Source organism: Anabrus simplex, chromosome 4, assembly GCF_040414725.1.
Source record: "Anabrus simplex isolate iqAnaSimp1 chromosome 4, ASM4041472v1, whole genome shotgun sequence".
Classification (NCBI taxonomy): Eukaryota; Metazoa; Arthropoda; class Insecta; order Orthoptera; family Tettigoniidae; genus Anabrus; species Anabrus simplex.
In genome coordinates this window covers 284,480,638-284,493,229 of record NC_090268.1, presented here as the reverse complement: position 1 = coordinate 284,493,229, position 12,592 = coordinate 284,480,638, and the positions used below count along the sequence as shown (strand labels likewise).

The following is a 12,592-nucleotide window of genomic DNA, read 5'->3' as shown; positions in this document are numbered from 1 at the left end:
TTCACCCTATTCAAAATTTGAACTCAATGTACCCCCTTAATATGGGAGGTACGAGGAAATGGTTTAGAAACAAACATGCAGAACGATAAATGAGGCGTCTGATGGCGCAAACCGTTTCTTAATATCATAAACCGTTTGGGGGATATGAATCTCGAAGTGGAAGTCTGCACTTTTCAACGTGCTCATGCTTATCCGTCATCTATATAAATAAAATCGTAACGACCGTGTGTCTGTACATTGATTATTTTGGCGAAATTTCGGTACAGTTATCCGTTTCAGGTGTAATAATGACCATCTGCATCATTTTTAGCTTTGGTGTCTGTTGGTCTGTTTGTCTGTTTGTCTGTTTGTCTGTCCTTCTATAACTTGAAAACTACTGGATATATTTCCATCAAACTTCATATTTGGAATCGACCTGTCCTTGGGTAGGTTTTAGCGCAAACTGTGTGTCTGTACACTGATTATTTTGGCGAAATTTCCGTACAGTTATCCGTTTCAGGTGTAATAATGACCATCTGCATCATTTTTAGCTTTGGTGTCTGTTTGTCTGTTTGTTTGTCTGTTAGTCTCTTTGTCTGTTTGTCTGTTTGTCTGTCCTTCTATAACTTGAAAACTACTAAATATATATTTCCACCAAACTTCATATTTAGAATCCACCTCTCCTTGGGTAGGTTTTAGCGCAAATATCGTTTCTAAATCCCTGAACTGAGTGGGGATTTTTACGAAACCGAAACTGTGAATTTGCACTCCCTCAAAGTATACACAACCGAACTTAATGGAAATCAACCTGCCTTAATGAAAATTAATTTTTAAACCTTTTTTTCTCATGTGCATCATTTCGATAACAGGATTTAGTAAGGGAGATATCATTAACGGACCGTTTTTCGGTTCAAATCCCAGCGGACTTAACGCAAGAGCGGGTGCGTGTAAAGCGTACTTCTTACAACTTGAAAACTAACAAGATATTTGAACCAAATTTTATATATAGCATCCATCTGTCCAAGGGTAGGTTTCCTTGGTGTCTGTTAGTTAGTTTGTTTGTTTGTTTCTTTGTTTGTTTGTTTGTTTGTTTGGTCTGTTTGTCTTTCTCTAACTTGAAAACTACTGGATATATTTCCACCAAACTTCATATTTAGAATCCACCTATCCTTTGGGGAGGTTTTAGGGCAAATATTGTTTCTAAATCCCTGAACTAATTGGGGGTTTATACGAAACCGAAACCGTTATTTTGCACTCCCTCAAAATACACACAACCAAACTTAATGGAAATCTACCTGCCTTAATGGAAATTAATTTCTAAACCTTTTCTTCTCATGTGCATCATTTCAATCACTTACAGGAAAGATAGTATGATCAAACTCTACACGAACATTGGCCCACCCAGTACCCATATGTGAGCCAAATGCTATGTCACATAATTATCCGAAAAGTAATGCAATGTAAGATAATCTTACACAAATTTCAACCTATTCAACGTTTCTGATTCAATCTGACCCATGAATAGATTAGATGCGAGAAAATATCATAGGACCAGCCATTTAGATCGCTAAATACTGCGCCTTACGGTACAATCCTTTGTCGATATGACGTACCGTTTAGCAGCAGTTAATCTGTAAATGAAGGTCTGCAATATTGTAAACATTCATATACTTTCCTATGTCCATCTGTATATATTCATTGATGTCGATTTGTAGCGATCGAGAAAGGATGTGTCTGCTATTGTAATCAGTACTCCCTACACCGACTTTGACTGCTGGCAGTAGGAATGGGGTCCTTCTCCAACTCCTGTGTAACTGGCATTAGTAAGGAGGGCCTACCATTTTAATGAATAATTCACTTTTCGATTTGTCTTGCAGAAGGCAAGGGATCATGCAGTTTTGTTCGAAAGTCCCCTACTCTATTGTGTTTGGCTCTAGGCCAGGATGCCCGCCATTATAAACAAATGTTCCAATCTAAAATTTGACTAGCATTAGGCATAGTGGCCTGCTATTTTCATGGAAACTCACTAATTCCGTGTGACTGGCAGTAAGCTGGCTAGCAGCAGTAAAAAGGGACTGTCATTATAATGATAACTGCACAACTCAATTTTGACTGGTGGTAGGGAAGTTGCCTGGTATTATAATAAAAACTCCTCAACTGTAACCTGTCTGAAAGTAGGAAATGGGTCTGCCATTGTAACTAAAACTCCACAAATCGATTGTGACCGCGCAGTAGGCATTGGGGCCTGCAATTATAATGTAAACTTGCCAACTCGATTGTGAATGGCAGTAGGCAAGTGAGCCTGGCGTTATCATCACAACTCCGCAACCCTCACTTGGAAACAACGTATGTGGACCTCCCCATGCTATTTCTCGGATAAGGCTAAGAGACATGCAATTTTAAAACAATCTCATTTGCTGCACGCACAGTATTTACGTCGATATCCGTATACAATGTAGAATACCGTAGCGAAGCACGGGTACATTTGCTAGTACTATATAAGATCTCCAAAGCGAATTCCTCGCCCAACAGGTGGAATCGAACCACTCTGGCGCTAACCAGCTACAGGTTTGAAGCCTGCACCCCGGACCACCGAAGTTCAGTTGGGCACCGTCAGCTTGACTCGCGTTCGTTATATAGTAATCCATCCCAAACTACATCGCATACGAGTGTTAACGTTTCAAGGTCTACAACGGTTTACATGGATGTCTATCCATTCGTAATTCTATTGTATCGATATAAATGGAATTTTCTACACCAAACACTCCTATATTTAGTACGCTTCGTTGCATTTTTCTATCCCTTCCGTACCCGGATCTGTTGAAGACGGTCTATATAAACTACTAAAAACTGGGTTCAGACGAATAATGCAATTATTTATTCTCAACGCCCTTACAATAGTTACGAAATTAATATAATGCACACCTGACAAGCTCCAGGTCCGGGAAGCCTAAGATTCGAATCCTGATGTTTTCGGTAAGAGTTCTACGAGATTCACTCCGGGTAAATGCTACACTTAACTATGAGTCGTAGGTTACCAAGTTGCAAGTTCTCGTCTAAAGACGATTCATATACCCGGTAACGTCTCTAGAGGGGCTCATTGTAATCACAGGGTCAAACTGATGTCTTGTATTGCATTGTGTTGTATTGTATTGTATTTTCACCTCTACGACATCACTTGGCCAACTTCTTAATTTATCCTGACACTATTACTTTTGCATGCTCACGGGAGTCCTTTACCTTGCAGTGAAAATAGTTTTTGAATTATTTTCACTCCCATATTTCTAGGATGACGGAAAAATATCACGAAATGTAATAAAAATCTGCAAGCTGATTACGAAATCTAACACATGTTTAACGCTAGTGTCAAACATCGATGAGTACATGAAATTGAAAGGCTTACGGTACCAAGGAAGAGGGAAGCAAGTGGCCGTGGCCTTAAGTTAGGTACCATCCCGGCATTTGCCTGGAGGGGAAGTGGGAAACCACGGAAAACCACTTCCAGGATGGCTGAGGTGGGAATCGAACCCACCTCTACTCAGAATAGGTCAAGTTGACCTCCCGAGGCTGAGTGGACCTCGTTCGAGCCCTCGTACCACTTTTCAAATATCGTGGCAGAGCCGGGAATCGAACCCGGGTCTCCGGAGGTGGCAGCTAATCACACTAACCACTACACTACAGAGGCGGACGAAAAGCTAATTGTAAAAAATAAAATAAAAACATATAGTACAAACGACCAAAGTCACGTTTCCGAAGCAAATACCACTTCTTCAATATTCACCCATTCACATAACAAGTAAATAATGTAACTTGCGAAGGTTGAAATGCTAATATTGTCTTACATACATACACACATACATCTTCATTATAGCCGGGCTGAGTAGCTCAGACGGTAGAGCGCTGGTCTTCTGACTGTAAATTGGTAAGTTCGATCCTGGCTCCATCCTGATGTAGTTGAAGGTGCTCCAATACACCAACCTCACGTCTGTAGATTTATAGGCACGTTAAAAAACTCCTACGGACGAAAATTTCGGCACTTCTGCGTCTCCGAAAGCCGTAAAATTCGTTAGTGGGGCGTAAATATTATTATTATTATTATTATTATTATTATTATTATTATTATTATTATTATTATTATTATTTATTAATATTTTCATGTTCCAGATAACGTTTTATGACTAGACCGCCTGGTGACCATGATCGTTAAGGCATTGAAGTCTAAACGGTCTGACATCTAGGTTAGCCTGTTCGAGTCCCGTTGGTCGAAAAAAATTTCACCATCAGAATGTTGGCCGGCAGGGTAGGGATGTGGTGGTATACAATTTATAATCACTAGATTGCGTGCTAAAAGCCTGGATAAAATTCCAAACTTCTCCCCAGTGCTCATATGGAGTGAGGGCATATGACGCTGTTGATGGTGATTCGTCCGTCGGGTGGAGACGTTAAGCCTTGAACAGACCGCTTCATGCTATTCGACGGGAGTAGGCTATGTGCCGGCACCGAGTTTCACCTTCACCCTTCCTAGTGTGATATATCACATCATTCATTTCATCTCATTAACTCATCTGATGAAGTTGACGTCAGGAAGGGCATCCGATCATAAAAACTCGCCACGACAGATTCATCTCACCTCATTCATACCCGACCCCGTAGAGAAACGGGACAAGAGTTGGACAAACAAAGAAAACACATACATCACGTTTTATGACTCATCTCAATTTTTCGTAGAGTTTGTTGACACGGAAGTTCACTTTCATTATGTATTAGTGTCGACGCCAACATATGACCCCCTCGCCAACAAACTTTGATATCATTGCAAAATATGACACAGTGCACTTGTACACAGTAATAATAAAATGCATAAGTGGTATCATTTTAAAAATACTGCATTCTCACGCTTGCGCTAAATTCTTGCTCACTGCCCTCCATTTAGTGAACATTCTACGTGCTTCTTGGTAAATACTGTTCAAAACAATCTCAGTCGTCCTTGAGGGTCATCTGCACAGTAAACAGTACTATATGACCTTGATATTTTCACTATCGTAACTTTCTCGGTACGCGTGTACTTCCGGAAAGAGTATTTCTAGATTACAAGCTTCTAATGTTTTCATTGTGGTTACCGCACGTGTAGGCTTTGAAAAGAAAGCGCTTCATCTGGTGACTCGAACAAAGCGCATCATGCTCCCACGGTCTATTTAACGAAACAATACAACAACGAGCAATAAACTAGGCGGATCAACACTATTGTAAGCTGATGATAGGCGGGGGTGGGGAACACGGCACTGTAATTAAAGTCTGCTACATGTCAATTACTTTCATCAGCAAGTTTGGCTACGGTCCACGACACTGAGAGGAAATTATCCACGAGTTGTTTGAGGCGGTCCATCGTTTGCTGTTCGACAATCCGTCACGCTGCATTCCACTGTCAAGCAAGCATTACATACATACATACATACATACATACATACATACATACATACATACATACATACATACATACATACATACATTACATACATACATACATACATACATTACATACATACATACATACATACATACATACATACATACATAGAACGAAAAAGCGATGAACCCAGCGAGTTGGCAATGCGGTTCGTGGGCGTGTAGCTGTTAGCTTGCATTTGGAAAATAGTGGATTCGAACCCTACTGTCAACAAACCTGTAGATGGGTTTTCTGCGGGTTCCCATTTGTATACCAGGTGAATGCTGGAGCTGTATCTTAATTACGGTCACGGTCGCTTCCTTCCCATTCCTAGCTCTGTCCTATCTCATCGTCACCATAAGAACTGCCCGAGTCGGTGGAATGTAAATCAAATAGCAAAACACATGATGGCTAAATGGCATCGATGCTGGCTTCTCAATGAGGTTCCCGCGGTTCGAATTAATATTTTGAATGGCGCTGTGGTCGGCCCGGCGAATGAGTAACTGACTGCGATGTCGTCAGACCTCGTACTGACCGTGTGGGTAACAGGTGAGCGGAGGATGGATACATGAGATGTCAACGCATTTGGTCGCGGACAGATTGTCGGTGCCATATGTATGGGTGACTCAGTCTTCGAAGCGGTGCAGGCAATGGGCCGTCCATGAACCATCGTGTCCAAAGTATACCATGAGTAGGTAGATTCGGTTAAAAGCACTATCTCCAGGGTTATTTAGTTCTTTTACCGGTTTGAACCGTGTTGTTGTTTCCTGTACATTCCGTGCAGTTTGCCCACGTTTCGAATACATTGCAGTATTCTTTTTTAAGGCTGACGTTTTGTTCTTTTAGGCGGTTAGAGATTAGACACATCCGTCACACCAAGAACCAAAACATACATATTTCAGCTGTAGCCAAGGATTCCTACGAAACAAGACATGGGATATCATTTGACAAGACCAAGATCCTAGCAGCTATCCCTTAGAATCTGGAAATGGAAATCCGTGAGGCTATCGGAATCAAGAAACATCCGAACAATTTGAATTCAGAAGAAGGATATAAAATCAGCAATTCTTGGCTGCCTATCATATATAGATTAAGACATACAGTACTCAACATAAACACGCAGGACGAGCCTCTTAATTACATAACAGCGCGGGCAAGTCCCACTACCTGGCTGACACATACTTTCCAGAATTCTCACGAGACAGCCAAGGGGCTTACGTCAGCCAGAAAGGGTAGGATATATAAGGCCAAGGTCAGTCATTAAGTAGGACTGCAAAGCTCTCCGTAGAACCTCTTCTCAATTTTTGCTCGGCTGGGTGGCTCTTCATCTCTAAACTTGCTACCTCGCCGACCTCAACCAAGCAAACGACCGACACCAAAGATGGACGTCAGCCTCTCCAACATGTATACCTGCATCATTAGCGGTGTTAATCCTGCCCTCACAGAAGAAGACATCCTGAGCCAACTCCACACAACAGGCATCCCAGCTCACAGTGTCATCAGGATATCGGACGGCCCTGACCCATCACCTCTGGTTCTTCTTTACCTACCCACTGCAGCCGACGTAGAGCGCCTCTACAACAATGGAGTGACCATGCACCGCCGATTCTACCAAGTGGTCCCCACTCCGCAGTCTATACTCTCTCAGCTCCTTGACGACGCAGCAGCCACACCATCACCTGGGACTTCACAGCAGCCATCTCCGTCCAGCCTTACAAACATCACGACCACCACTACTACGACCACCAACGACATCTACCCGTACCCCTTCCCATGTACCTGTCACCGCTACTACAACGTGCCATCCTTCACTACTCATGACTTCATCCCTCCCTCTCTCCCAAACCCCAGCACAACCTCGACCCCAGCACGTGCCCGCCGGAACAGCCGCAGCACCGCCATCGCCACCACCATCACACGCTGACGAAGAAGCAGCCCCACCACCGTTGACAACGCAGCCCCCACCAACTGCCCATGCCATGTTTAGCTGTGTAATCCGTGGCATCGACCCTGCTTTCTCGGAACGCACGATACTCAACGAACTCCAAGCAGAAGGCGTACCAGCCCGTCGCGCTTTCAGAATCAAAAATGCATCAGGCCCAACGCATATGGTCCGCATCCATCTACAAACCGCCGAAGACGTACAACGGCTTATTAGTAACAGTGCTTATATCCACCGTCAAAGTCATAAAGTGGAGCCCTCTCATTCCCCACCCCAACCTATTCGCCATCCCCCCAAAAGTACATATCGGCCAGGTCCTCCTTTTCAACATCGTCAATCCATCTCTCCACCCCTTCCCACAACTAGTTTCTTCCCACCACCACCGCCGACGCCCGATATCATCCGACTCCTCGACACCTCCCTTTGCAACATCACTGCAACTCTGCACCTCCTCACCCTCCACTTCCACCCTGGTACACTCATTTAAACCCCACTCGTAAGGCACATCCCCTACCATTCCCATCTCCGTAACCAAGAAACCTCATAATTCCACGTCCCCAAATTCTACACGTCGTTTTATCCATCTCCTTCATTCAAAACTCCCCACATTTCTCATCACATCTCCGGCCTGGGAGACAGCGTTACTGTCCAGGGGCCCGCCCCGACCTATGGGCGGGGAATGAAACACATTTAAAAAACCCACTCTCGTAGTGTGATTGCTGCCTGGGAGACTGATTACCTCGGATCGAATAGGGGTATTTCAGTCGCCTTGACAAGTAATACTACAAAGTATTCGAAACACCGGCAAACTCTACGGAATTTACAGAAAACAACAACACGGTTCAATTCGGAAAAAGAACTAAATAATTCTACACACCGTGGAAGCTTCACATCTAAGATATCTCCAGAGTTAACTGCGTGGAGTAAATGGAAATGGCGTATGGCTTGTAGTACCTGGAGTGTCCGAGGGCAACTGCGTGGAATGCAACGTGCTGATGACAAGGCTCAATGACTTGGATAGTAAGAGTGGATGGACAGGTCACAATGCAACAGATTATGCGAGAATTCAATGCTGGATAACACCAAAAAGTGAACAACCATGCCATCCAGGACTACCTCCTCGCAGAAGCCATCGCCCCACAAGACGCAAAGGATGACATTAACACAGGAACACCACCAAGGAACTCTCAAAGCATAGGAAAAGATCATCGTGGTAGAGGTTTTCACACCCCAATGGCAAGGTACGAGTGCGTCATCAAGTACTCGGCAGGGTAAAATTCAGACCGGTGGTGGTTGTATCGTTGGTTGGTTGGTTGGTTGGTTGGTTGGTTGGTTGGTTGGTTGGTTGGTCGGTCGGTCGGTCGGTCGGTCGGTCGGTCGGTCGGTCGGTCGGTCGGTCGGTCGGTCGGTCGGTCGGTTGGTTGGACATGAAGATGCTTGCCTTGTCCCTAAGGTCACTCAACCTTAATACAACTGAGCACAACTAGAATGTCGAAAGAGACCTGCGCTCCTCTGACTATGTTCCGAACACACTGTGCGTTTCGCGAGGCTTTGCAGTGGTCGAGGAACAGTTGACCTCCCACGCTTCCGGTTCTAACGAAGTCCCTGTTTTAAAATCTCGTATATAAGGATTGTGATTACGCAGAAGCTGTTGAAATTGTAAAATTAACCAAGGCTTCACAACAGGGAAGATATTGGACCGAATTTACGACCCTTTATCATTGTCAATAAAATATATTTGCAAAAATTAGAGTTTTTCTAGTGATGCAGGTAGCAAACTTCTTTTTCTGTGGTAAAATAGGCTTTGAACGTTAAACGTTGCCATAAAATTTCCCTCATGAACCTCGTTAGCTCCAAAGGACGTCGTTTGAAACATTCATTGTACTTTATGTTCCTGAAAGAAAATTCTCAGACACAGTATGATCATTAGTAGAGAAGCTGTGCAGACGATGAGGAGACTATTCAACAGACGAGAAATATACCTTTCCGTTCCTACAACACAGATCGGGGCTTTCTTCTTTCCGTATTTTTGCGTGACACCACCTGCAATCGACTTTCAAGATCAAATATCCAAATTTTGCCCAAGCAATTTTTCAATGTACAATAGCAGGTATTTGGAGTTCTACCATGATTGTAGATGCTGAAAGATATTCCAGTAAATAAAATTTAATTGTAAGTGATAGGAGAATGAGAATGACATAACTGAATGTTCTAGTATGTTCTATGATTTCAATCAATCAATCAATCAATCAATCAATCAATCAATCAATCAATCAATCATCTGCATATAAAGCCGTCGACCAGGTGGCAGATTTCCTATCATTTGTTTACCGTCCTAGACCTTAATTAAATTATTTCAAAGAATCTTGAAATTTATCGAACATCTCCATTGATAACTTATTCCAATCCCTAATTCCCATTTCTATAACTTAATATTTGCCCCAAATGTCCTCTTGAATGTGAACTTTATCTTCACATTGTGATCTTTCCTTAAAAAACTGCAAGCTTATTCGTAATGTCATTCCACGCCATCTCTCCTCTGATAGCTCGGAACATACCGCTTAGTCGAGCAGTTCGTCTCCTTACATCCGAATTTTCCCTGCCCAAAGTTTGCATCATTTTCGTGATACTACTCGTTTGTCGGAAAAATCCAGAATAAATCGTACTGCTTACCTTTGGATCGTTTTCAGTCCTCGAACCAAGTAATCCTGAAGGGGGTCCCTCCTTTACACTGGAATCATACTCTAACTGATGTGTTACTAATGACTTGTACGCCCTCTCCTACACATCCTTACCGCATCCCCTAAATAACTTCATAACCATATGAAGGGATTTGTAATCACCTTAAATCTTAATCACGTTTATGTGATTGCCCCAACGAAAATCTTTCCTCATATTAACACCTAGGCACCTAGAGTGATCCCCATGAGGTACTTCAAGTTATCAGTCAGATACTGTGTAGGGAGGATACTGCCTGGAGGATGATCGGGGATTTGAATACGATGAAAATGAAATTGTGTATGGCTTTTAGTGCCGGGAGTGTCCGAGGACATGTTCGGCTTATCAGGTCCAGGTCTTTTGATTTGACTCCCATAGGCGACCTGTGCGTCGTGATGAGGATGAAATGATGATGACGACTACGGATACATCCAGCCCCCATGCCAGCGAAATTAACCAATGTTGGTTAAAATTCCCGACCCTGCAGGGAATCGAACCCGGGTACCCTGTGACAGCACGCTAACCATTTAGCCAAGGATCCGGACTGAATACGATGAGTATCTATAAGTACCAACAATGCGAAGATCGTTAACCATCGTATATTTTCTTGAAACTAAATTTACAAGGCTGTGGTATGGTTCATTTAAAGAAAATGTTTCCTTCGTGATTGGTGCAATGGGTTTTAAAAATGTATGCGAACTATCGGTTCTAGTTCACTTACGAATGTAAATATAAAAACTGAATAAAACTATATAAATCTTGAAACAAAATACGATTCCCTCCAACAGGCTCACTGATTCATGAATATTAAGTCACTTCTCATGTTTCATGTATATACATTTGTTCTTTTCTATTTTATGCTTTAGTCTATACAAATTTAAATGTACAATTTTATTACACTTCATGCATTTATTGTTAGCTCTATAAAAATGTTATTTTAATTTCACATTAGGCCCGACATTATACAAAATACTGTACATTACCTATTTATCAGAATTAACTCAAATTCTAGGTTTTTCTTCAAAGAAATTACACTACAAGAATAGGCCTATAAACGCTACAAGAACGCAAAATGTCTGAAGCAAAATATTAAATTTATGATTACAGAATACTATAAGTCACGCTCACTATTGGTTTAAATAATAATAATAATAATAATAATAATAATAATAATAATAATAATAATAATAATAATAATATGTGTTTATTTGTTTATTTATACCGTTGCTTACGCTATTATACAAGGCTGGGAAATACAAGGCCTCGCTGGTCGTGAAACTGGTTCCCGTTCGGGCTTGCGAAACGCATCTTTTTGCCGCTAGGTGAGCGTTTCTTAGACATAAAACTGCGCGGGCGAGGTACTCATTCAAACATTCGCGAGCGTGTCAAGACGTATCTTTGTATTTTATGAGCTTCCTTGTGCTTGTGCAGGTGATTATAATTGAGAGATTGAAATTAATGACCTATTTACGTAATGTGAACATCGGATAAACTTTAAAAAAAAACATTGTGTACTGTAGTGTTCCTTATTGCATATCAAAGATCTCAATAGGGTGTTGTATTTCATTTCATAGATTTCCGGAAGACGAGGAACTTAATACTAAATGGTGCTTGACAATTTCTCGTCAGGGAAATAGACTAGGATCTCTGTGGAAACCTAGTGTACATTCTACTTTAGGCATTTTAAGGACTCAGATTACAGTGTGAGCGCTTCCGAACGTCATTCCATCCGTATTTCAAGACTTTCCCGGACACAAACACAATTACATCCAGGAAGACCACTTAAGAGGAAGGCTTTAGAAGTGGGAAATGAAGCTAAACCCTATAAGAAAATTGAACTTCATGTGGAACCAAGCACATCTACAGCCAGTGAAGAGAATGGCCCTCCACCTGTACTTATCAGTGAGCCATTATATAAAACCACAGCCACACAGTGTTCTATTAAAACATAAACTATACTGTACTAAATTAGGTTTGAAACTGAAAAGAACAGCCAGGAAATGTAGGAAATAAAGAGCACTTATAGCAAAGCAGAAACATATTATTAAAACTTTAAAAGAAAGGGTGCATCAACTCAAAAATGAAAAAAGAAAAAAACACGAACTCTACAGACAACTAAATAAAATGACAGGACTAGCTGAACAAGGTGATTTGAAAGTAAATTTCTTGATTGAGCAGATTCAGACTTTTTATAAACACAAGTGTAAATTTTGCCATTGATACTTCCACGGCCCGTACCTATAGACATGATAAAAGTGTAAATTCAGAGAGAACACTATAAAGGTCTGCATATTACGCTAATTTAACACACATTTTTAAAAGTGCTTACAAATGATTTGATCCTGAACTCAGCAGTGATAATTACTTTTTTCTGTTTTCAGAATCTGTAGTTACTCTGTCATCAGTTTCACTGGCAATGATAGCTGGATGTTTGATACATGTAGCAGAAGAATAAACTAGCTGTGACAGTTGTCTACAGATAATATCCTTACCCGCAACTGATAGTT

General features: G+C 41.7%; 1 protein-coding gene and 1 non-coding gene across 2 annotated transcripts in view; both read right to left on the bottom strand.

Annotated features, from left to right (window-relative positions):
• Dg (Dystroglycan) overlaps nt 1-12,592 on the bottom strand; it is a 532,981-nt gene that overhangs the window by 366,267 nt on the left and 154,122 nt on the right. The window lies entirely within an intron of this gene.
• TRNASTOP-UCA (transfer RNA opal suppressor (anticodon UCA)) lies at nt 2,502-2,588 on the bottom strand. The gene has a single exon. It is a non-coding gene; the product is annotated as a tRNA-Sec (tRNA).